The sequence below is a fragment of the Palaemon carinicauda genome, chromosome 24 (genome assembly GCF_036898095.1).
Source record: "Palaemon carinicauda isolate YSFRI2023 chromosome 24, ASM3689809v2, whole genome shotgun sequence".
Lineage (NCBI taxonomy): Eukaryota > Metazoa > Arthropoda > Malacostraca > Decapoda > Palaemonidae > Palaemon > Palaemon carinicauda.
The window spans coordinates 96,862,307-96,888,364 of NC_090748.1; the positions used below are offsets into that span (position 1 = coordinate 96,862,307).

At 43.4% G+C, this 26,058-nt stretch overlaps 1 protein-coding gene across 2 annotated transcripts in view; it reads left to right on the forward strand.

Moving 5' to 3' along the window:
- The first annotated feature begins 2,966 nt into the window (after positions 1–2,966).
- The window catches only part of LOC137617907 (uncharacterized), a 47,334-nt gene continuing 24,242 nt past the window's right edge, over positions 2,967–26,058 (forward strand). Inside the window, exon 1 of one of the 2 annotated variants that reach the window (XM_068347851.1) lies at positions 2,967–3,024. The gene's annotated coding sequence lies outside the window, so the exon portion shown is untranslated. The remainder of the gene's footprint in view (positions 3,025–26,058) is intronic. The other variant, XM_068347850.1, reaches the window with a different exon arrangement.

The window sequence follows — 26,058 nt, forward strand, 5'->3', positions numbered from 1 at the left end:
CAGCATTGTACAGAGACTATGGCACTACCCAAGATTAGAGAACAATAGTTTGATTTTGGAGTGTCCTTCTCCTAGAATAGCAGCTTACCATGTCTAAAGTGTCTCTTCTATCCTTACCAAGAGGACAGTAGCCACTGAAAAATTACAATGCAGTAATTGAGCGAAGAAAAATTGTATATGTTAAGAAAGTTGTCACAGTGGTGTGGCTAAAGCAATTTATAACTAGAGGGGCACTCAGTAGAGAGCAGACCTCCGCTGCGGCAGCTTATTTCTCTCCCTTCTGCTCGACCTTTGACCTTAACATCTATTAATTGGCGTGGATTTTCATACACTCAAATATGAACCAAGTTTGAAGTCGAAGTGACAATGATGTCCAAACTTATGACTGATTACGTGAATTGGACCTTTTGCTTGATCGTGACCTTTGACCTTCGTCCATCCAAAATTCAATAATTTCTAGCTTTTTACATAAAAGTTAATCCCTGTAAGTTTCATTAATCTACAATTAAAATTGTGGCCAGGAAGCTGTTCACAAACGAACACGCAAACAGGGGCGAAAATATAATCTCCTCCCAACTTCGTTGGCGGAGGTACTAAAAACAATTTGATATGTTACATTGTGATACAGATCACCGTTAGTGTACTTCCTGGAAGATCATCTCCTACGCCTATTGACGCAAATTCCCTCTGTTAGATTTCCCCAGTCGTCTCTATCTTGAGCCTTTTAAATCAATACTTCTCCATTCATCATCTCCTACTTCACGCTTCATAGTCCTGAGCCATGTAGGCCTGGGTCAACCAACTCTTCTTGTGCCTTTTGGAGCCCAGTTGAAAGTTTGGAGAACTAATCTCTCTTGGAAAGTGCGAAGAGCTATTAATATTTATGTTATAGAATTTCGATATTTTGATAAATATATATATATATATATATATATATATATATATATATATATATATATATATATATATATATATATGTGTGTGTGTGTGTGTGTGTGTGTGCGTGTGTGTGTGTGTGTTATTTTTCTATACTTCTAAAATTACCCATTTTAATTAAGTCAGTGCTAATCACAAGAATAAACTTGACAAATTTAATCATGATTCAAGCAAAGAAGTTGCATTCACGTTACAAAATATGATAAACATAAATCAGAATCATTAAGTAAATAATATGTGTTTTTTTTATGAATAGACCTATGCTTATTCTATAATATTAGACCGTCACCCGATGAATTTCCTGAGGCAATTGCGATTATTACAACAATCATAGAAAAAACAACCAAAATTGAGTAATTACTGCCTTTGAAAATAACAACTATAAGGGCAACTACAACCGCCATGTTAATAACAAGAACAACAAGAGCAACATCAATTAAAATAACCGTATTAATAACTGCAACAAGAACCACAACAATATTAATAACAATGATAAGAAAAAAATCAAAACTGTTTTTAATAAGGTAGGCCTATGCCTGTGATTCAAAGGCAATAAGATGTATGAACCAAAGTGATAAGATAGATATGGGCTAATTAACTAAGGTGATATTCCAGCGAATTCTCGTTAATAGCTGAAAATTGACACTTATTTACAATGAAGTTTTATATGACACCACAGTTAGATTAACAAAGGGGCCCAAAAGAATAAGAAATCTAATAAATAAAAGAAATATATTTGATGATTTTGATATCTGAGATGATAAACAGTCTTGACACAATTTTGTGAAATTTGTCACATCAAATGGGCAATAAGAAATTTTGTGATGCATCTTCCCTTAAACTAATTTTGATATTTTGAACAGTATGATAATCAAATGGTCTTACCAGTAATAAATTATGCATCAGAAACTCTGAGCCTTACTAAAACCTCAGAACATAAGTTAGTTACAACTCAAAGGGCTATGGAAGGAATAATGATGGAAATAACACAGAGACAGAAGAGCGACATGGATACAAGAACAAATTAAGTAGATGATATTCTAATAAAATGTAATAAAAAGATATGGATATGGACAGGTTATATAATATGATGACATAATAGATGGCCATAAAATTTGTCCTTTGATATTGTAAAAGAGGCAGGGGAAGGGAGAGAAGGCGATGGATTGACGAACTAAGAAATTTTGGGTGTGTGGACTGGCACAGGAAGACCATAACACACGCAAGTGGAAACATTTCTGAGGCCTTTGTTCTGCAGTGAGTGAGTCGACTAGTTACGGCTGATGAGTAATAATAATAATAATAATAATAATAATAATAATAATAATAATAATAATAATAATAATAATAATAATAATAATAATAATAAGAATAGGGAAGTGGGGAATATGGGGAAAGGAAGAGTACCCTTAGATACAATCCAGTTTATAGCTCAAATGCAGGTACTTGGGATGGGAAAGATTTAGGAAATAGGGAGAAAAAGAAGTACAGGAGAAGAATAAAAGAGAGGGGCAGACCCTCTTGCGATATTAGGGAATTGGTATTATTATTGATGAGTGATGATATTCTCCTTGAGACTATCCCCAAAGGGTTGATGTTATTTTCTTTGATGGTTGACAGTTGTAGAAAATGTCTGAGTCATCTCTGGCACGAACAACAGTTCTTTATTCAGTGGATAATATAGAAAATCTTTTTTATCGTTTTAGTATTGGTTATATTGTCATTAGCAGTTTAAGATTGCTGATATCCAAACGTGTATCCGGAAATTGCTTTCAAAAATGTTTTAGTGAACAAGCCTTGAACGGTTAAACCACGCCCCACATTTACTCTAGCCAATCATCTTTATTACACATTGAGCGGCAGTACTATAAATAATTTTATGTCAGAATTTATTAAAGAAGACAAAATATGTATCTTTTATTTGAATAAAATATAGATTTATTTTTCAAGTGTAAAATGTTATTCTAAAGAGTACATTTAGCAATAAAAATGTCACATACTAACATTTGTTTGCTGAATGTTGAGTCTGCTGGGACATTTGCACCCTTTACAGACGCCTTCATTCATAAACAAATCACCTGTGAACAGGTAGGAAAACAACGTAAATGAGTTTTATGTTATTTTTATTGTATTTCATTCGCTCAAATCACAAAGTTTGTTTCCATAATTCTGTAAGGCACAGTAATTTTGTGGTAAAATACCAAAATTTTAGACACAAAACCAAGTGATATAATTAATGTAGAGAAAGTTGGCCAAACTTTACTTAGGGTTAGGCTAAAGTAAAAGCCACGCCTAGCAAGTCTTTTGTGTTATGGACAATAATATGTGAAATATGTGTGAAATCCTGGGGTTTATGTATGATAGCGGCGCCACCTAAATGTTTGATTACGGCTAACTTAAAATATTGGCAGTGTAAGGGGGCTGCGTTAGCGCCCCCCCCCCCCCCCTCCCTGCATGAGGTAAGAAGGTATGGACATGGCTTGTAGATTAGGTTAGCAGGGAAAATTTAGGGTATTATTTTATTGTATTACAGGGTAAAGTAACCTAGGAAAAAACTACTTTTTTCTACAGAAAAAATTCCGCTCTTCGAAAATGACACTCGTTCCCTTCGCGAATGAATATTTTCAGAAATATATATATCTATATCCTATGGTAATGAGGGACCCCAGTGGGAACTCGGGGTTTTGGGTGAGGAAAACATACTGAGGAATTAATATATAATGGTAAAACAAACCTTTTCTTCTCTATACATTACCTTCTTTGATGTATAATAAACGGAGGAAAAGACAAAACGGTATAACTGGATAAACTTTGGAAGCGCTTTTGCAAAGGCTATGCCATGAAAAAATACAGTAACCAGAACTGCCAGGTTAGCGGGGAAAACTTAGGGTATTATTTTACTGTATTACAGGGCAATGTAACCTAGGAATGAGAATCTGTAATACAGTAAAACTTAACCGTTTTCCTGTAGAAAATAACGTGGTTTAACCGGTTTTGACCTTCATTTCATCCGTACTAACAGCAACCAGTTCGGATACTTCAAGTTAGTCGAATTGGTTGTTCTGTTTGTTTGCGGTTGAAATGAAGGTCAAATTAGTTTAAATCACGTTATTTACTCTAGGAAAACGTATATTTTCTGTTCGAAATAAGAATATGTAATACAGTAAAACTTTACCAAATTTAGTTTAGGTGACGTCTGTTTTTAATCCACACGGGAGGAACTTGGCGCTGATATACAAAGGCTCTGAAATCCTAAATCGTATAGTATGACGACAGAAATTTGCTCCTTTATTGTTTCAAACCGTTTGTTTGATAATACGTTAGTATTAATTTTTTTTGCTAAATACACATACCCATTTGGTTCTTTGGGGTTACTTCCGAGGTAAAATGTTATATTAAATCTAATTTTTTACAGCTTTGAAAACGAGAATTATGCGTATACAGTTTATAGTATTTTGAACGGTTTTAATAATGATTTCTGGCAGTAATCTGTAGGTTTTGAGTTATAGTAGGTCAACTACCGAGTTATACTAATGAAACACAGTCAAAACACTAGCTTTTTTCGCCAGGACTTCCAGATGCGCAAGAACTGTGACTTTCCATCCCATTTTCTATAGTCTTAGGGTGTAGTATGATAGCGGCCACCTGTATGTATGATTACGGCTATCTTAGAATACGGCAGTGGAAAGGGGGTCGCAGGGGTGCATTAGGGCACCCCCCCTGATAGGTATGTAAGTGAGGACACAGCTTGTAGGTTAGGTTAGGGGGGAACATTTAAGTTAGTTGATGTCCACTTGGTGTATTTTTTTTAACACTTACATTCTAATTTAACAAGGAACCTAACTAGAGATGACTGCTTTTGCCTCTCCTTTCTTTAAAAGGGCAAATGTTAAGCAGATATCGCAAGAAGTGTGCATGGGAGGCGTATAGGCTACACGAAACTGATTTCATGCTTGAGGCACAAACTTTCTGTTTACACTACGATGCAATACTCGTAACCTAATTCAAATGTGTATGATTTCATTGAAAGTTACTTATAACCCAAGGTACTACTGTATTAAGAAACCTACTATTTAGGATATTTCAATATTTTTATTTGAGAAAAGCCCCTACCTGTAGCAGTGACCATGTCTTAACTTGGTGTTTTTAGCATAAGAGCACTATTATATGAACAGTATCCTAATGGTATACACACTTTACTAAGGGTCAGGCGTTTTTAATGGGGCAGACTTTATGCTTGAACAGCTAATTTACTTCCGTTCATACAGGTGGTTTTGCTTTGGCTTCAATTTCTCATTGTCAGCTTGGTTTTCATAACCAAGCATTTCAAAATTAACCTGTGCTTATGAACATGACTTCTGAAGTAATAGAATTATTACAATGTTCGTTATGTCTCAACATTATACGCACTTTGCCAATCAGTAAGTTGTATGTAATATTGGGTTAGTAATTTGTTTCAACAGGTAATTTGCTTCTACTTTCAATCTTGATCATGTGACTAGCCCATAGCTTCCATATAGTGTACCATAACCAGCTTGAATATTAAAACCACACGCTTCTATCATATCCTATCCTTACAACACGAAAGCGGAAATATTGGCATTATTAAACAATGTCCCGATGTTACACATTTAACTGAAAGTTCATGAGTGTATAACGGAAGGAACTACTGTACCGAAGATTCTTTTCAAACGATTAACTTAGAAGTACCATCTTCTAGTATTTATATAAATTATGTGGAGAAGGCACCCATGGCAGGGTTGATGATAAAAAAAATACTCAGTCAAATTTATCGTGATAATATTAGAGATTGTAAACTCGTGTTACTGTACAGTATATGGGAAAATAATTTGTATATCTCAGAGGTTTAGCTCCTGTTGAACATATTTTATTCTATAAGAAAAAAAGTATTAGATATGAGATGAAAAAATGTCATGGCCCACTTTCCTACACACTACCCTAGGTTAGGTCATATCTGTTTAATTTAGGTCCCTTTTACAACTCGACTTTAAACTCCCCTGTTAAGGACAATGTTACCCCAATGAAGCATTTTATAGTAACATTTTTTGCGAATATATTTTTAAAAGACAAACATGTTCATGTTGTGGCCACCAAAGCAGATCTGATATTTTATGGGATTGAGAGTTTCTCTGTTTTTAAGATTTTAAAATTTTTATGAAGCATAGGTTTAATTAATAGAATCTAAATTTGTTTATCGTACATTTTTATCTTTTGATTTATTTTTTTCTTTATAACTTAAGATTTGATAAATGGTATGCTGTTTTTTCCCCTCCAAAATTTATTCTTGCCAGCTATATAATACTCAAGTCTGACTCATTGTACTGGTTAATCTTTTCGCTTTTAATAATAACTCCTCCCTAATCTGCTGACACTACATCCGTTGACTACCATTCCATTACATATAACAATTTACTTCAGTTATTTGGAAGACTTTTTGTGGTACAGTAATACAGTTTGTAGATATGCAGACAGGTTGCTTTTCACATTTTTTTTCCATTTTATTGGAAAATTATATTGAATTATAGTTTCTTAGCTAACTTTAACCCTCAGAAAATTATCTTACCTGACCGATTATTCATAAATGTAGTTTTATGCCTAAATTTTATAAAGCTTTCATTAATTAATTTGCCATGAACAGATGACATAACCCAAGATGCATCTTGTTGTTAAATGCTGCTGTGTCATTGAAGGTCAGTTCATGCCCACCTCCCTTGTTAAAGTAAGGGTATGGGTTTTAAATCTGGTTAGGTGAGGATACCTTTGTCTAAAATCCTATTAATTTCATTACAACTAAAGCACCACTGTAGACACAGGTGGCTGTGACATAGAAAATGGGATTAAAAACCCTGTATTCTATGAGTCCTGCTGGCACCTGTCTGCAAAGCTACATTTGTACTTTTTTCTGGTCCCACTACAAGAAATGGCTTCGGCATGCTGTCTGATCCACAAGATTTTTTTGTCAGTCATGTTGAATTAACGATAATCACTTTCGAAAAACACTGGGCAAAACACTATCGACTTTGTGGGCAAGTCCAAAACAGAAGGATGACCTGGAGAGCGCGAGTAGTAGGTGTCGGTGGGGTAGCCCAACTGTATTCTCTAGGGCCTGTCACGGCCCTCCCCTTTGATGAAGGAATTATCTAAATGGAAGACAGCCTGTGAATAGTGGTTTTCACACGCCCTTGTTAAATACACGACACCCACAAGGTGATCGCGCGAGGGTTGTAACCTCTGCATTCCATGCTTTTATCTTTCTCTAGTATATTTGGAAGATTTATATTACAAAAGTGTAAAGAAGGACCCTTTTCACCGGGCGTCACAGGTCTCTCCCCAGAAATAGATTTTTCCTTCGTCAAAATCCCTTTTTTGTAGTACATACTTTAAGCATTTAGAGAATTATATGGTGTGGTCTGTGTTAATAGTCAAATCCTTACTATTGTAATACAATAAAAACATAGAAAGTCTACACCTTCTGGAAAGAATTTGTATACATAATGAGTCCCTCTTAATGTCAAGCGGAGCTTGTTCCATAATCTTGGGGCTGTGTTTTTGAAAGCTCTTGAACCCACATTTGAGATGTACGTTGACTCCAAGTAACAAGTAACTATATGTGACTAAACCTTAAAGTGGTTTAGTGTAAAATGAGATTAGTCACCATTTTGATAAGGTGTTTTTTAAATGCTGAGATTACTGCTTTTGTGTGATTTGCAGTAATCCATTGAAGCTATCTATACATACATACATATATACATACATACATATATGAGTGTTAAATTTTCAATATTAAACTTAGCCGGTGATTATATAAGCTGCAACTCTGTTGCTCGACAGAAAACTCTACGTTAAAAATCCGCCAGCGATCGCAATGCAGGTAGGGGGTGTACTTCAACAGCACCATCTGTCGTGCAGGCACTCAGTACTCAATGTAAACACAGAACTCAATTTTCTCTCTGTCGGGCTACCGGCAAGACCTGCTAATTCGCTGTTACTAACTGGATTTGTTTTCACAACTATTTGGTGAAGTACACTATTCTAGTTTTGAGCTTTTGCTATGCAGGTGTTTTATCTTCATCTCAAAACTTGAACTCGTTTTGGATAGATTAAATTATGGTGACAAAGAGAGTATGGACTCTCTTTCACTTTTAAATGGCCGACCCTTCCCTTAGACGGAAGTGTGTTTAGGTTTTTAGTAATTTTGCTTAACACGTTATAGATCTATATATTTTATATCTCTCCGCCTTTATTAGGCCTCTTCGATTAACTTTCCATTTATTATAAACATATAAAAATAAATTTTTATTTGTTCCGTAACCGAAATACAAACCACGCTATTTACAAAGGGTTATTACTTTTAGCGTAGCTGAAATGGCGAGCCATTAGAATTTAACGAGGGTGTATTACCCCCGCGCTAGTTAGCGGGGGGGTAGGGGAGTGGTAGCTAGCTACCCCTCCTCCCCCTCACACACAGGTGAATACTCACTTTCACTTTTGGCTCGGACTGTGACAGACGTCTCTGTCTTGGTCCTCGCTTGGCAGCCATTGTCTGTTTTGTCTTTACTTAATCGCTTACTTTTCTTTTACTCAATATATATGTAAACATGTTTTCATGTTTGTATATATATTTGAGTATAGAAATAAGTAAGTTTCCTTTTCAGATGTGTGTGTGTAGTGTACGATATCTACGTGGAGGCCTCGGCAGTTAGGCCACCACGGCCTAATTTTATGGGTTGCGATCGAGTTTGACTTCGGTCTTTCTCTCTCTCTCTCTCTTGAGGTCGTTCACCCTTTTACTATGTTTTACTACGCCCTTGTAGCTTCCTTCCCGTGTGGGTGGGGTTGCTACGCCGTACATTTTGTTTCAATTAGTTTATGAATCTAATTGTAGTTGTTAATTTTTCAGCTTGTAGAACGATTCCTTTCGGGGATTTCGTTTTTTTCTTTAGTGTTCATTCATTTTTAAATTACATATTACATAGTTACATAATTATAATTGTTATAATTCTGTTTTGGTTACAGCTCTCCTTCCGCGAGTGTAAGTGGTTGTGAGGGCACGTGCCTGTTGTGTAATTCTTGTTCCTTTTCCTCGGGATTCCTCTTCGGAGCCTTCCCGGGGGAATGAATGTGTACTAATATTATTTGTTTTTATTTTTTTACAGTTACCGATCTAGTTCGTTTCTGTAATATAGCAACGGTGTGAGCTGTCTGGTTGAGTCCTGGGGATTCGGCTGTTGCTGCCTCCCCCCTTGTATTGTCGTCAGGGGCGTGTCTCCTTCTACTGGTAGTACTCCCGTGTCGACGGACAGCTCTCCAGTTCATTTTAGAACAGTCAGGAGGCTTGCCTCCTTGGGCGGATAACTTTCCTTCCGAGGGAAGTTTTTTCCTGTCCAGGCTTGAGCTTTTCCTCTTTTGGGGGGTTCTTCTCTTGCCTTTTTTTCGTGCGACTATGCTCTTGGTGCTGAGCGGTCGCACCTGCAGTTTCGCTCAAGGGGCTGGGCAACTGCAGGAGCTCCTCTTCGGAGGATTGCCCCTTTTAGGTCACTGGCTGACCAGTCTCTTCCACGAAGTGTTTCTCTTTCGTTCGCGAGAGAGTACACTCATAGAGACTCCTCTTCGGAGGTTTCTTCTGTTGCTGTTGCTGTTGGCCTCCCTCGCCGTAAGGCCCTCCGTCCGCCTCGTCGTAAGGGCCTCTCATCTCCCTATAAGGGTGCTTGAGGCGCCTTTTTGAATCTCCGTTTGCAGCCTACAACTTCTTTTTCTCGATCTTCCGTCTTGGTGCAGATGGACAGCAGTCTAATCTCGTCTTCCGACGGGCAACGGTCTTCCCGACGGACAACGGTCTTCCCGACGGACAGCGGTCTTCCGACGGACATCAGTCTCCCGGCGGACAACGATCCCTTCGGGGCTAAGGGTTGCCCCCACGGGGGTTCTTCCCTTGCGTGTCAGGGTTTCCCTGCGCGCCCTTCTGTTCGTCAGCGCTCTCCTGTTCGTCAGCGCTTTCAAGATGATCTTCCCTGCGGTTCCTGTTACGTGCCCTGTGCGCCCACGTTCGCCCTCGCGATCTAGAACTTCGGTTCAGGTCGGGGTCAAGGACTCTTCTTCTTTGCACAGGCTTCCACGCGTAGCCTTCTGCTCGTCAGCGATCATCAGCTCGTCAGCGATCATCAGCTCGTCAGCGATCATCAGCTCGCCAGCGATCGTCAGCTCGTCAGCGATCATCAGCTCGCCAGCGATCTCCGGATCGCCCACGTGTGTTACAGCTGGCACGCCAACGTTCTCCAACACTTCTGAAGGAACATGGTTCGCCAGCTACTAGCTCAACTGCGGATGCTGATCGCCATCGCGCGACCCTCAACTGCAGATGCTGATCGCCATCGCGCGACCCTCAACTGCGGATGCTGATCGCCATCGCGCGACCCTCAACTGCGGATGCTGATCGCCATCGCGCGACCCTCAACTGCGGATGCTGATCGCCATCGCGCGACCCTCAACTGCGGATGCTGATCGCCATCGCGCGACCCTCAACTGCGGATGCTGATCGCCATCGCGCGACCCTCAACTGCGGATGCTGATCGCCATCGCGCGACCCTCAACTGCGGATGCTGATCGTTATCGCGCCATCGCACAACCCTGAACGATTGCCCGCTTACGCATGCTGCTCCTCATCGCACCACCCTGAACGATCGCCCTCTTGCGGATGCTGATCACCATCGCACCCTTTCACGCGATCATTCACCTGCGCATGCTGCTCGCCATCGCACAACCCTGAACGATTGCCCGCTTACGCATGCTGCTCCTCATCGCACCACCCTGAACGATCGCCCTCTTGCGGATGCTGATCACCATCGCACCCTTTCACGCGATCATTCACCTGCGCATGCTGCTCGCCATCGCACAACCCTGCACGATTGCCCGCTTACGCATGCTGCTCCTCATCGCACAACCCTGAACGCTCGCCCTCTTGCGGATGCTGATCACCATCGCACCCTATCACGCGATCATTCACCTACACATGCTGCTCGCCATCGCTTACCGCCAGCGATCTTCTTCACCTACGCGGCAGCACGATCCCTCGCCGTCACGCCCATTCGCCTGCGCGCCCGCGCGATCGCTCGCCTGCGCGCCCGCGCGATCGCTCGCCCGCGCGATCGCTCGCCTGCGCGCCCGCGCGATCGCTCGCCTGCGCGCCCGCGCGATCGCTCGCCTGCGCGCCCTCGCGACCGCTCGCCTGCGCGCCCGCGCGACCACTCGCCTGTGCGCCCGCGCGACCATTCGCCTTTGCGCGACTGTTCGCCCTCGCGCGACCATAGTTCGCGGCGAATTCCACAGCCGGTGGTAGCAGCAGGGACGCGTGCTCCTAGGCGGCACTCGGGATCACCTCCATCCAAGCACAGGTTGGTAGTGCAGGACGAAGACAGGTCAGTACAGCATTCTTCCCACCTTCTTTTCAGGCAGGAACCGTCGTGTCCTCTCCAAAGGATCGCCCGATCCCTTTCACCTTAGCGAGGATTTCGGACTCTGTGTCCTTGGAGCAGCAGACATGGTTTGATCCGCTGGCACGGGCGTTAATGAGGTTTATGAAACCAGCACTCACCGGCCAGGGTAACAAACCAGCGGCTGTCTCTCCTACGCTGAAGAGAAAGAGAGGAGTGGACTTCGTGGTGACTTCCCCCAGGGCGAAGTTGGTTCCCAAGAGGTCGGTCTCGAGGGTCCCCTCTCCTGCACGAGTACTCTCTCCTTCTCCCGCCCTGGAAGGATTTTTGGCGGGGGGGCTTTCCGTTGAAGATTTCTCCATCGGACAAGGGGTGACTGCTTACCTCTTCCTCTGGGAGCTTACCAGGTTCTTTCCCTCCTCGGTTACGGCCCGAGGTTTGGTTCAAGGAAGCTACAGGAAGATCAAGGGTACTTTCCTCCTCTCGAGCTCAGGCACCTTGGCCTTTCGTCGTTAAGTATCTACTTGCGGACAAGCTCGATGTTGTACCATCTGGACGCGCTGACTGAAGGCTTCATTCGGGTGTCTCATCTGTGGAGGTCAACGACCTCAGACACCCTTCCATCCTTGAGAAGAGTTTTGTCTTTGCCCAAGGACAGAGACTTAGACGTCTGCTGTGCGGAGTAAATCGACTTCCGGTTTCACTCCTCCAAGGCGCTTTCTTCCAGACTCTGCAGGGCTCCAGCTCCCTTTTCTTTCAACCACGTCGGCCCAAGTTATCGGCTACGACAACTGGGACAAGGTGTCCAATTGCAGTTTCCTCCTGTCAGGAACAGATGGCACGGGAGACTCCCCCGGGGGGGCATAGTCCTAAAAGGAGTTCACGAACTCTAGGATTGCAGGTTTTTTCGCTGGGAGGATGCTTAAGGTTACTCATCCGAATGACAGCTTCCCGATGCCCATTCCCGCACAATCTCTGTGAGTAGCCAAGGATATCGCGCCTGCCGTCTCTGTCAGCGAATTCAGTGTCTCTGAACCTCTATGCCATAGCATCAGCAGAGTTGCCCGGTTGGGCAGAATGATCCATACCTTAGGCGAAGGTCTTCCTTAGGATCATCGACGGCTTCACCCCCGGCCCCCTCAGTCGATCCTTTCTTGTAAGGAAGGATCTGAGAGGGGATGTCCATAGTCGACCTCTCAGCCCTGATCAAGTTTGTCGAACAAACTTCGGCCAGCGTAGACCAGCAGAATCGATCAGACTGGTAACGAGGCGACAGGACTCCTTTAACCCTGGATCGGAAGGACGGGTACTTTCAGTTTCCATTCCATCCATCTTCCAGGGTGCTCGTCGAATTCAGCCTAAACTGCAAGTATTCCTGCTTATGATGCAGTGTGGCTATCCCGCCGTGGCATAGCAGGTTTGTTTCCCCAGAGAACTCTCCCTGCCTTCCTCTTGGCCGCTCAGGTGCAGACTTCCGCCTCCTCTGCTGTTTGGAGGGCTGGTCAACTCCGGTAGGCTCGGGTTTCGACCTTCTTCAGCGCCGGGAAAAGCTTCCGAATGCTGACCATGAGTGTGGGCTCATGGTATTTTGCTTGGAGCCTTCTCTTCCTCTGCCTCAACATCTGGAGTATCTGGCCATGATATTGAGTCAACCGCCTTACCACATTGGAAACCCCGCTTCTCGTCCGTCCAGCGAGGTTAAGCAACGTCGGTACTTGGATGGGTGACCACCTGGGGACGCCAGATTCTGTTACCACATCCTCCGAGCCTTCCTTTCGGTTCACCGTGGCAAGACTGAGGAGAGTCGCAGTACCTGTTCTCAGTCAAGCAGAGTTTTCAGCCCTACCTTGGAACGTTTCCTAGTTCTTCTTTCCTCATTGACCCGTTTATAGTCCGAACGGTCGCCTCAGGATAAGTTCCATGTGGGGCGATCCAAGTTCCGGTGGCTTCAGGCAATGTTTAACCGGACTCCCTGGCCCTATGGGACCAGCGGAACTATTAAACCTACAATGGGTGTTGACCTATGGAGCCTCTTGATGGTAGTGGATATTCTCGTCCTTTCCCCACATTCTTGATGCGGTTCTCGGACTCGTCAAAGGAAAGGGGGGGGGGCATGTTCCGGTCCAGGCCTATGGTCAAGACCTGAAGGATACCTCTCCATCATTCAGGCAGGCTTAAGGGCCTTAGTCTGGCCCCTCTTCAGATCCTACCGCTCCTGCCAAGTCGCCCCGTTGCGTGTCGACTTCATGCTAACCAGCAGGGGACGCATTTTCACACCTTCACATCTTGCAGTAGAGATATCGGGATGATTGAGATTCTCTCAATTCCACCATCGGCTCTCTCATTCCAGGCAGGGGAATGTTTCTCTCAGACTATCCGAGCAGAGCCTCATAGAGAGAGTGTACCTAGGGGTCTTTGACCTTGGGTAACCAGCAAGTGCTGGTCTGGGGGACCTGATCGCGACAGCTTGGAACCTCAAGCTTCCGCTAGTTTTCCCCCCAGTCTCAGACCCCGAGACTCTGGCAAGATGCATTCCGGTGATGGTGGGACAACTTCGACGCCTGCGTCTTCCCTCCTTTTTGTCTGCGGACAATGGGTCTCAACAAAACCAGGTTGTCTGTCAACCTTTCAATGGGAGAGCTCCACTGGGACTATGTGCAGAACGGTTTCTGGACCCTCTGCTTCCCCTGACGGAACTCCCGGGAGAGCTTCTCCCACGGCGCAGACTACTCAAGCAACCACACTGCGACATCTCTCCCGAACCGGGGCGTCGCTTCGGCTTCATGCCTGGAGACACTACGCTTCCTCCTCTAGAAGAGACAACCCGCTACAGTCGCGGTACGGAGGTCGCGTCATCTGCGATAGTCATCCACAGGGGTCTCCCAGGCAAAGTGAAGAGTCTAAGGTGGTTGGTGCCGTGGGAGATATACCTCTTCCCGTGAGGCCTCTTCTCCAGCAATAACGGTCTTATTGCCTTTCGGCGGGAGGAAACTCCTTTCCGCTCTTGGCAATGAAGCCTGTCGCTCAGCCTTTCCCTGACCTTCAGGCTTAAAGGAATAACTTTTTCCTGCCCGCTGGATCTATCCTCGCTCATGCGAAGCTACGATCGTCCCTGCCCTAGTCGGAGGAAGACCTCCAACTTGGAGCATGGCTCGGACTTTTAGTCCTTTAAGAGATCTTCTCAAGACCCTTTTACGACAGGCCTCGGATTGTATTCCGCCCTGGGTCTTCTGCTCACTCTGGCCACGGCCAGTGTGTAAGCAATCTTCTTGGTCTCTTACTACTCCCCCCCTTTCTAAGGAAGAGGGGAAGGCAACATTCAGGCTCGCTCCTGAGTTGTTGGCTAGACTCAGAATCTGTGGGTCCCGACCCTTCGGTCCGATTCATTCAAGATTTTGAGTCTCCATTCTGTGTCTGATGTCCCAAGACCTTCTCTTTCTTGCCAGTACAGGAATCGAGAGGTTAGCGCTGGGAACAGCTGCAGTTTGGCCTCAGTTGCAGCCGATTTGGGAACACAAGGAGGACATGGGGGGAGAGTCACCAGTATACCTCTTCAGCCCGGACTCAAGGACATTCATCTCGACCTGTCTTCAGACCCTCCCCCGTCACGTCGCCCTACAGCACGATGTTGGATACATCGCAACGTCCCTCGCCTTCGAGTAATACTACTCTGTGACGCAGGTGCTACAAGCTGGAGTCTGGAAGCGTCTGATGACCTTCGCAGCCCGCTTCCTGCAGGGCGTGACCCACAGGAGTCTCGATACGTTTTCTATCGCTCTGTGGTGGCTACACAACAGCTGGTCTAACCTCAGGCTCCTTTTTGGACAGGTAGCAGAAGGTTGAGGGCATTGTTATCAGGTTTTAGTCTGCATGAACGAAAGAAGTATGTCTGGCCCTTACTTCTTTCTTCATCATCCCCTCTACGGGGAAGCAGCATCCTGGTCTCTGCATAGCTGACCTCGAACCTCTGCAGGTAAACCATGCTTCCTTGTGTTCCGAGTATTGAGTCAATACTGTCGCGTCCCCCATACCCTGACGAGGTGGTATTGGGAACGTCTTAACCCAGAGTTCCTTCTGGAACTCCAGGTCAACTGCCTAAGACGGGTCACACTTCTTCCTTCACACACAAGCTTACATAGGCCACATGGTTCCTTGCGGTGCAAGGAACTTGTGAGGTGCAGGGACTCCTTTTCTCGAGTGCGACTCACTCGGATTCTGAGTCCCCGGGTAAAGCCAAAGCCAGTATGGCTGGGGACTTTCCACCCTTCCTAAGGGATAAGTCACCCTTTGTAAATAGCGTGGTTTGTATTTCGGTTACGGAACAAATGACAAATTCGAAGATAATTTGTATTTTTCCTAACCATACAAACCTTAGCTATTTACACATATTTGCCCGCCAGCCCTGTCCCCCAAGACAAGTCCTACCTCTAAGTGAAAGTGAGTATTCACCTGTGTGTGAGGGGGAGGAGGGGTAGCTAGCTACCACTCCCCTACCCCCCCGCTAACTAGCGCGGGGGTAATACACCCTCGTTAAATTCTAATGGCTCGCCATTTCAGCTACGCTAAAAGTAATAACCCTTTGTAAATAGCTAAGGTTTGTATGGTTAGGAAAAATACAAATTATCTTCGAATTTGTCATGTTTTGTTTATATGCGACCTTTCCTGATAGTAGGCGGTCCTAACTTGGAACCGAAGTTAATCAACGTTGAGCCCGTTATATCGTATTTAGCCTTTAAATAATTTAAAACTTTTTAAATTTAATGTTTTATGAAAGAATTTCTTTGATAGTCTTCGTACTGTTTTCAAAGATGAACTAACGTTTAGTTTTTTAGACTACGCAGTTGTTGACGTTCAGGACGTTCAACATGCGCTCTATCGTTACGATAGAGCAGTAAGAGTAAATCGATTCTGACGTTTTGTTCATTCTTTCTTAGCTTAAATGGTTTAAATTCTAAATTAAAGGAACTTTTTATTTGGAAAACCTTTCAGTTTTTTCCTTTAGTCAAATGACATGTTTTTTTGACGATATATAATTGGGCTCTTCTCTTAGGTGCGAAATCAAGAGAGAGAGATAGAGACGGAGGGAGAGAGAGGAGAGAAAACGTTCCGTTCAAGCGGGTAACGTTGTTCTCGTGTTACTCTCGTCCCTAGTCTCTGTACGGGGAGGAAGGTAAAACGTTTCTAGGGTTTTATTCTTGTCCCCAGGCTATGTGCGGTGAGAGATTGTAAATGTAGTTTATTTGAACTAGTGTTTAGTCTCTTTCCCAGCCACTGAATTTTTTTATCTTTATATATGTTTTCTGTTTTTTGCTAGTATTAATGAGCTGCATTATACGACTGATTTCGCAATTACTACCTTTTAATGAAGGGTAGAATTGCGTGTTTCAGGTAGAAATCAGTAAAAGTTTCGATTTCAGTGAATAAGTGCAAAACAGAAAATCGATAAAGTGATATGCGCAAAGTGTTACAGTGTTGCGTCCGAGGGTTCGTCTGTTCGTGCCTGTCGTTCACCTAGTCCGGGACCTCTTGCAAGCTCCCAAGCCCAGGGGAGAAGTAATGTCGAACGACTTATGGGTTCGAGAGGCCTTGATCAACGAACAGACGTTTTTCCCTCCGTGGTTTCGGGCGTATCTACCCAAGATCGCCCCACCCACACAAAGACGAGAGAGCCCATTTATTTCTCGTCTGCGGAAGAGGTTTCTCGTAAGAAACCATGGACCAAGGTCTCGCGGCTTATTAAGCGCAAGTCGGTCCCTTCCGCGCAAGTCCAACGGCCCAGTTGTAGCCACTGGGTCAGTTCGGACTCGCTGCAGTCTTCCGATGACTGCTCACCTCCTAAGAGAGGCAAAGCGGTACCGCATCAGGCAGTCACACTGTCTGTTGCCGCACCTGCTCTTGTAGACCCTAAGTGGTCTTTGCTGCAGACCATGCAGTCTCAGTTAACGTCATTGATGCAGGACTTTCGTGCGGAGAAGGTTGACACCAACCTCTAGCCTACAACCAACCACGGTTGTGCGTCCTGTGGACGCTGAGGCGACCTTCTGCCGCACTCCAGCTGAGAGAGTCCCGCCACCCATGCGTTCCAGTGTACCCTGCCAGCCGCATGTTGACGTTCAGCGACGCACGGAACCTTCCGTTGACGTTCGCGAGGTACAACAACAGTCTAAGTTGTTTTGTTTTGACGCGGTGTGTCAACCTCCGCATTCTAGAGTTGTTTTGACTGCTCAGTCTAGACAGTCAAAGCAGTCTCGAGTGGACACTGTATGTCCTCACGCACCTGTTGTGGTTGACAGTTCAGTTGTTGACAGTTCACAGACTGTCAAGCAGTTACATGACGTTGCCTTCTGGTCTGCTACTAATGCTCCAGTGAGAGACTCACTGAGGTAACCTAGCTTTTATCGGACAAGGTTCCTGTAGATGAGGAAGTTGCTGTTCTCCCTCCTACTGATATTCCCTTGAGGACTCTGTCAGATGGAGAGGAGCCTTAAGCTGCTTAGCCTCCTATGGACTTTAATTAAATCATGATGATTTTTTTTTAAGGATCTTCGTCCGGATCTTGTAACTGCTGCTCCTCGTTCGCCTAAACGTCAGAACTTACACTAGGCCTAGCTACTTCGAAGCCGTTGTTTTTAAGCTAGTGCTCTCTCGCTCTCCTAGAGAGCGTTACGTTGGCTAGGCGACTGGTTTTTGCACCAGGAGGAGTTTTTTTTTTTAGGGATACAGCCTTTGATTTCCCTTCTTTTAAACTGGCTTATAGAGCGAGAGTCTGATATGACACGAGAGAAGTTCTCGGCTTGGGAGTTCATGCCTCTGCCCAGATAGACTTCTCAATTCTGGTAGACTCGCCCTGGCGCCTAGCCAGGAGACGCTCCAAGTTGTTTACAGGTCAACTTCTCAGCTTTTGTCAAGCCTTTGAAGTTTTGCTGTACTATTATGTCACACATAACAAGGCTTTCAGGGATGGTAAACGGTTCCGCCTCAGTCGCTAACCCCGTCTGTTGCCACACCTGCTCCCGTAGACCCTAAATGGGCTTTGCTGCAAGCCATGCAGTCCAAGCTTGCGTCCTTGATAGAGGACTTAAATGCGGAGAAGAACCTTCTGGCCAACAACCTTCCAACCGGTCGGTTGTGCGCCCTGTTGACGCTGAGGTAACCTACTCGCGTCTGCCAGTTGAGGTGGTTCCTCCTTCTGGCCAACAACCTTCCAACCGGTCGGTTGTGCGCCCTGTTGACGCTGAGGTAACCTACTCGCGTCTGCCAGTTGAAGTGGTTCCTCCTTCTGGCCAACAACCTTCCAACCGGTCGGTTGTGCGCCCTGTTGACGCTGAGGTAACCTACTCGCGTCTGCCAGTTGAGGTGGTTCCTCCACCGATGCGACCCAGTGTGGGTTGCCAGTCGCACGTTGACGTTAAGCGACGCTCGGAGGTGGTTGTTGACGTTCAGGACGTTCAACAACCAGCAGAGGTGACTTGTTGTGACGCAGTGCGTCAACCTCAGCAACCCGTTAGGGTGTTGACTGCACAACCCAGACGGTCTAGACAGTTTCGGGTTGACGCTGTACTTCCTCGCGCACCCATGGTTGTTGACAGTTCACAGACTGTGCAGCAGTTCCATGATATTGCGTCCGGCTCCGTCACGCATCCACCAGTGGGACCGGATTCAGCGAGTCAGACGTTGCCCACTCCGTTGCCGTTTCCTCATCAGTTTCGGATGAGGAACCCTCTGATGAGGACGTTGCTGAACAAGACGATCAGCCCCCAGCCCTGCTATCCATCCAGAAGATGCTGAAGAAAGAACGCTGCTCAGTCAGGCTGTGGATGAGTCTGGTAGGGACACTGTCATCCGTGGATCAATTTGTGTCTCTAGGAAGACTACACCTCCGTCCTCTTCTATACCATCTAGCTTTTCACTGGAAAAAGGACAAGACGCTAGAAGCGGTCTCGATCCCGGTTTCCGGAAAGATAAAGTCTTGTCTGACTTGGTGAAAGGACTATATCAACCTTAGAGAGGGTCTTCCCCTGACTGTTCAGACTCCCAACCACGTTCTCTTCTCGGACGCATCGGACGTAGGCTGGGGTGCGACATTAGACGGTCGGGAATGCTCGGGATTATGGAACTCGAGTCAAAGGACAATGCATTTCAACTGCAAGGAGCTACTGGCAGTACGTCTGACCTGGAAAAGCTTCGAGTATCTCCTTCAAGGCAAAGTGGTGGAGGTGAACTCGGACAACACCACGGCTTTGGCGTACATCTCCAAGCAAGGAGGGACCTACTCTCTGACGTTGTACGAGATCGCAAGGGACCTCCTCACCTGGTCAAAAAGTTCTAGACATATCACTAGTAACGAGGTTCATCCAAGGCAACTTGAATGTCATGGCAGATTGTCTCAGTCGGAAGGGACAAATAATTCCAACAGAATGGACCCTCCACAAGGATGTATGCAAGAGACTTTGGGCCACCTGGGGCCAGCCAACCATAGATCTCTTCGCAACCTCGATGACCAAGAGGCTCCCAATATTTTGCTCACCAATCCCGGACCCAGCAGCAGTTCATATAGATGCCTTTCTACTAGATTGGTCACATCTAGATCTATATGCATTCCCTCCGTTCAAGATTGTCAACAAGGTACTGCAGAAGTTCGCCTCTCACGAAGGGACAAGGTTGACGCTAGTTGCTTCCCTCTGGCCCGCGAGAGAATGGTTCACCGAGGTACTTTGATGGCTAGTAGACGTTCCCAGAACACTTCCCCTAAGGGTGGACCTTCTACGTCAGCCACGCGTAAAGAAGGTACACCAAGGCCTCCACGCTCTTCGTCTGACTGCCTTCAGACTATCGAAAGACTCTCGAGAGCTAGAGGCTTTTCGAAGGAGGCAGCCAGAGCGATTGCTAGAGCAAGGAGAACATCCACCCTTAGAGTCTACCAATCGAAGTGGGAAATCTTCCGAAACTGGTGCAAGTCAGTATCCGTATCCTCGACCAGTACCTCTGTAACTCAAATAGCTGACTTCCTCTTATATCTGAGGAAAGAACGATCTCTTTCAGCTCCCACTATCAAGGGTTACAGAAGCATGTTGGCATCAGTCTTCCGTCACAGAGGCTTAGATCTTTCCAACAATAAAGATCTACAGGACCTCCTTAAGTCTTTTGAGACCACGAAGGAGCGTCGTTTGGTTACACCTGGTTGGAATTTAGACGTGGTACTAAGATTCCTTATGTCAGACAGGTTCGAACCGCTACAATCAGCCTCCCTGAAAGATCTCACCTTAAAGACTCTTTTCCTGGTATGCTTAGCCACAGCTAAAAGAGTCAGTGAGATTCATGCCTTCAGCAAGAACATCGGATTCTCATCCGAAACGGCTACATGTTCTACAACTTGGTTTTCTAGCCAAAACGAGCTGCCTTCTCGGTCTTGGCCAATATCGTTCGATATTCCAAACTTTTCGTATGGTTGGAAATGAACTAGAAAGAGTCTTATGTCCTGTAAGAGCTCTTAAGTTCTATTTAAAACGAACTAAACCTTTACGAGGCCCGTCTGAAGCTTTATGGTGTTCAGTTAAGAAACCATCTTTGCCTATGTCAAAGAATGCTTTATCCTATTTTATCAGACTGTTAATACGAGAAGCTCATTCCCATCTGAATGAGGAAGACCAAGCTTTGCTGAAGGTAAGGACACACGAAGTTAGAGCTGTCGCAACTTCCGTGGCCTTTAAACAAAATAGATCTCTGCAAAGTATAATCGACGCAACCTATTGGAAAAGCAAGTCAGTGTTCGCGTCTTTTTATCTTAAGAATGTCCAGTCTCTTTACGAGAACTGCTACACTCTGGGACCATTCGTAGCAACGAGTGCAGTAGTGGGTGAGGGCTCAACCACTACAATTCCCTAATTCCATAACCTTTTTAATCTTTCTCTTGAAATGTTTTATTATTGTTTTTGGGTTGTCTGGAAGGCTAAGAAGCCTTTCGCATCCTACTTGATTTGGCGGGTGGTCAAAGTCATTTCTTGAGAAGCGCCTAGATTAGAGGTTTTGATGAGGTCGTGTTGTATGGGTTGCAACCCTTGATACTTCAGATCCTAGGGGTCGCTCAGCATCCTAAGAGGATCGCGAGGCTCCGTAATGAAGACGTACTTAAAAAGGCAGAGTAATTGTTCAAGTCGACTTCCTTACCAGGTACTTATTTATTTTATGTTTGTTATTTTGAATAACTGCTAAAATGAAATAAAAAATCCTAAGCTCATAATAATGTAAACAATTATTGCTGGTCTCTACCCACCCCCCTGGGTGTGAATCAGCTTATATAATCACCGGCTAAGTTTAATATTGAAAAATGTTATTTTTATAATAAAATAAATTTTTGAATATACTTACCCGGTGATTATATATTAAAGGACCCTCCCTTCCTCCCCAATAGAGACCCAGTGGACCGAGGAGAAAATTGAGTTCTGTGTTTACATTGAGTACTGAGTGCCTGCACGACAGATGGCGCTGTTGAAGTACACCCCCTACCTGCATTGCGATCGCTGGCGGATTTTTAACGTAGAGTTTTCTGTCGAGCAACAGAGTTGCAGCTTATATAATCACCGGGTAAGTATATTCAAAAATTTATTTTATTATAAAAATAACATTTTAATGTACTGTAGTTGTATTAGTTCTGTTGTTATAGAACCAGTAGTTATTGACTAATATTGTAGTGTTTTATCATCATCTTGACTTTTGGCCTTGAGGAACTCTTTAAATTATATAACCGATACAGTAGTTAGTCACAGTACAGTAGTTGGTATTATGTAGCACTTGAAATATGATCTTTCTTACTAAAGCTTAGAGAACCTTTATTGCATGTGTTCTAGGTTTTATACTTTATCTTGATTTATAAGTTCTAATGGTAATATGCAAGTACAGATTATGTTTTGTTTCATCACAAACATGTTACTTTGACATTGTCCATTCATGCGTAGGAATTGGATACGCTAAAGTAATGTGTTTGTACTTATTTTTTCCATCTTGAATATTTTATATCCATAGGCTTAACCAATAGTGTTGAAGCTCAAAATTATTTTTAGAATGAATTGCTTTAATGGTTTGTATTTCTCATGAGCAGGTGTGTCTTCATATTATTATTATTACCATCCAAGCTACAACCCTAGTTGGAAAAGCAAGATGCCATAAGCCCAGGGGCTCCAACAGGGAAAAACAGCCCAGTGAGGAAAGGAAACAAGGAAATAAATAAATGAAGAGAACAATTTAACAATAAATCATTCTAAAATAAGTAACAACGTCAAAACAGACATGTCATATATAAACTATTAACAACATCAAATAGAGAAAGTAACATTGTCTGATGTTCTAACACATTAGGTTATTTAGCTTTGTGATGTGTTTCCTTAAATTTTCCACTGTACTGTATCGTGAATAGACTCAACCCAAGTTTAGTGATGGTTCTTTGATTTGATTTTCTTCGATTTTACTATCATTTAGTCATTCATTTAACATGTTAAAGCATGTTTAATATTTACTGTCAAGGATTTTCTATTATTTAATATTTGCCAATGTATGCTAGGGGAAGGAAGAGAAGATGATGGATTGACAAACTAAGAAAATTTGTTGGTACAGTATAAACGGGCATAGAAAGACCATAAGCAGATGCGAGTGGAAGGACATGTCTGATGCCTTTGTCTGGCAGTGGTCTAGTATTGGCTGATGATGATTGTATGCTAAGGGTAGGAAAAGCATCCAACTTTATACAAGTGGCTGTATAAAGTCATATATGACAGCTGATTGAGGGCTAGCTGGCTTGTCAATATTTTGATGTGCTTGGATGCTGAACATTTATCTTAATTGAATTATCTTGGATTGGAATTTCAGCGCTCTTGCTGATTTGAGTGTTCACTGAATAATTGCTATCATATCATCAATATCTCTTCCTACACCTATTGATGCAAATGGCCTCAAATTGCTATCATATACTATATGATTATTTTGATATTTGTGAGTAGCTCAGTACAGTAATTGTTTCGTATACTGTATATGTGTTTCAGTATGCTTTCCCAAGAGTCATACAGTGTATTATCTCTGCTATGTTTCATGATGTTTTGTATTTGAGTATTTTTTTTGTTTTGTAAGAAAAATAATCCTCTGGGTGTGCATTAGTACTTGTAGAAATCCAATGCCTCCTCATGATAGTTTTTTCCATGGACTTAGTGCTTTCTGTATAGGTCAAGATTGCTTCATTTCCTTATTGAACCTTTACTGCCAAAGGTAAAGGAAGGAACAGTTTGCAGTATATTTATTATCACTATTTAAAGGTTTAAAGGCCGCTCATGTATGCAGAAGCAAGGGACAGTGATATTCCCTTATCAAGCAGGACAATGCCTTAGAAACTGACCATATATACATATGATCAGTGCCCAATCCCCCTCTCTACCCAAGCTAGGACCAAGGAGGGCCAGGCAGTGGCTGCTGATAACTCGGCAGATAGACCTATAGGCTCTCCCAAACCCCCGATCCTTAGCTCACATGAATGGTGAGGTTGCAACGACCAAAGAAAGTAATGAGTTTGAGCGGGACTGGAACCCCAATTTGGGGTCCACCAATCAACTTCAGGCTCTGTCCTTCAAGACACGCTGAGCTTATTCTTATTAAATTTTGGTCTTTCTCATGTCCTCTTTATCTTCACTGAAGAGATTGAGAATTTCTTTTACTAGGATATTAGAATTTACTGTAATTAAAAGCCCTAAGTGGTGTTCTTGTTTTTTGGTTTAAAGTTGATGTGCAGGTTTCTGTACCTCAACATCTAATGTTCTTATTGCTTCTATTTTCACTTTTAAACTACTTAGGAGTTCATGGCTACAGCTGGATACTTATCAGGTACAGTATATAGATCAGTGTTGCTGTTAAGACCAAATGTTTTTCTTTGCGCAATTATTTAGATTTTAACTTGGACCATCCTCCTTAGAACTTTTTGATAATTAGCTTGAATATTTCATAAAAATGCTTAGACAAAATTCATATTTTTTGTACTTGGGGCTTGCAAAGGTACACAGTTTTTCTTCTGGGTTTATCCTTTTTTTTATGAGATGTGTATGCTTGAGGAAAATTAAATTCTTAAGGTTGCAAGGATAAGACTTAAGGGTAGCAATAATGAATGAATAAGATGAAAAAACTTCTAAGAATTGAATGAGGTGGAAAAATATAGAAAGTTATACGCTACTGTACATATGTCCAGACTCATAATAATTCTCCTTGACAAATGTATTAGTCTTTTAAAGACTTGTGGGGGTATACAGTACAGTAGTGTCAGCATCTCATCTCAATGGATATAGCAAAAGTATTTGTTGATTTGACAAATAGACAAGCTTCTTGGATTGCTTTCTCAAACAAGGATTGAATTAGTTCAAGTTGTCTTTGTGTATTTATTGGGCATCTTTCGTCAAGAGAATCATATGTTCGTTAGCACTGTGGTTCATAGGTGATAGTTATACTTGTATGCTATCTCATTTATCAAAGATTAAGTAATCTCTCTAAAGGGGCTTTTGGATTGAATGGCATATGACTATACAGTAGTCCATTTCTTTTAGCGATGCATATTTGCACCGACTCGCGGCGGTGCCCTTTTAGCTCGGAAAAGTTTCCTGATCGCTGATTGGTTAGAATTATCTTGTCCAACCAATCAGCGATCCGGAAACCTTTCCGAGCTAAAAGGGCACCGCTGCGAGTCGGTGCAAATATGCATCGCTAAAAGAAATGGACTATAGGTAAGCTGATGACTAGTCATTTTTATTGTAAAAAACATAAACTGTTGCTGTTAACTGTTTCCTTCTCCATAGAATCAAAATGTAGGACTTTTTTTACTAAGGAGCAACTTTTGTACATGTTCTCTTGTTCTGTGTACTGGGATTGGTGATAGCTATATTTTGCCCGGTACTGAAAAAAGCTGTCAAAACAAACTATGGTACTTAACATTGGTAAAGGTGAAGTAGCAGCGTCAGTCATGATGAATTAACGTCAAACACGGGAAAAAACACCGAGAGCACAAACAATACAACTATGCGAGCAAGTCCAAAACAGAAGGATGTCCTAGAGGGGGCGCGTGTTAGGTGTCAGTGGCGTGGTCCAAGTGTGTTCTCTAGGGCGTCTATTACGGCCCTTCCCTTTGATGAAGGAATTATCTAAATGGAAGACAGCCTGTGAATAGTGGTTTTCACACGCCCCTGTTGTATACACGACACCCACAAGGTGCTCGCGCGAGGGTAGTAACCTCTGCATTCCATGCTTTTATCTTTCTCTGGTATATGTGGAAGGTTTATATCAGAAAAGTGTAAAGAATGACTTTTTCACCGGCCGTCACAGGTCTCTTCCCAGAAATAGATTTTTCCTTCGTCAAAATCCCTTTATCGGTCTTAGGTTTACTCCTGTTTCCCCACTTTTCTCTCAAAAAGGATTTGTAGCTTAATAGTACAGTTCATTGTCTTGCATGAAATTGCTTACTTGTCTTTGGATTTTTCAGGTTAGGGGTGAGAGAATAGCTAGATACATTTTAATTCATATGGAAGACTTTCTTGAGAAGAACAAACCATTAAGCAAGCATCTTGGAATCTTAATAAACCACTCTTTAGATATTTTTCACAGTTGTTTATGTAAAGTGAAGTACTTGTTTTCTGCAATAAATATTTTT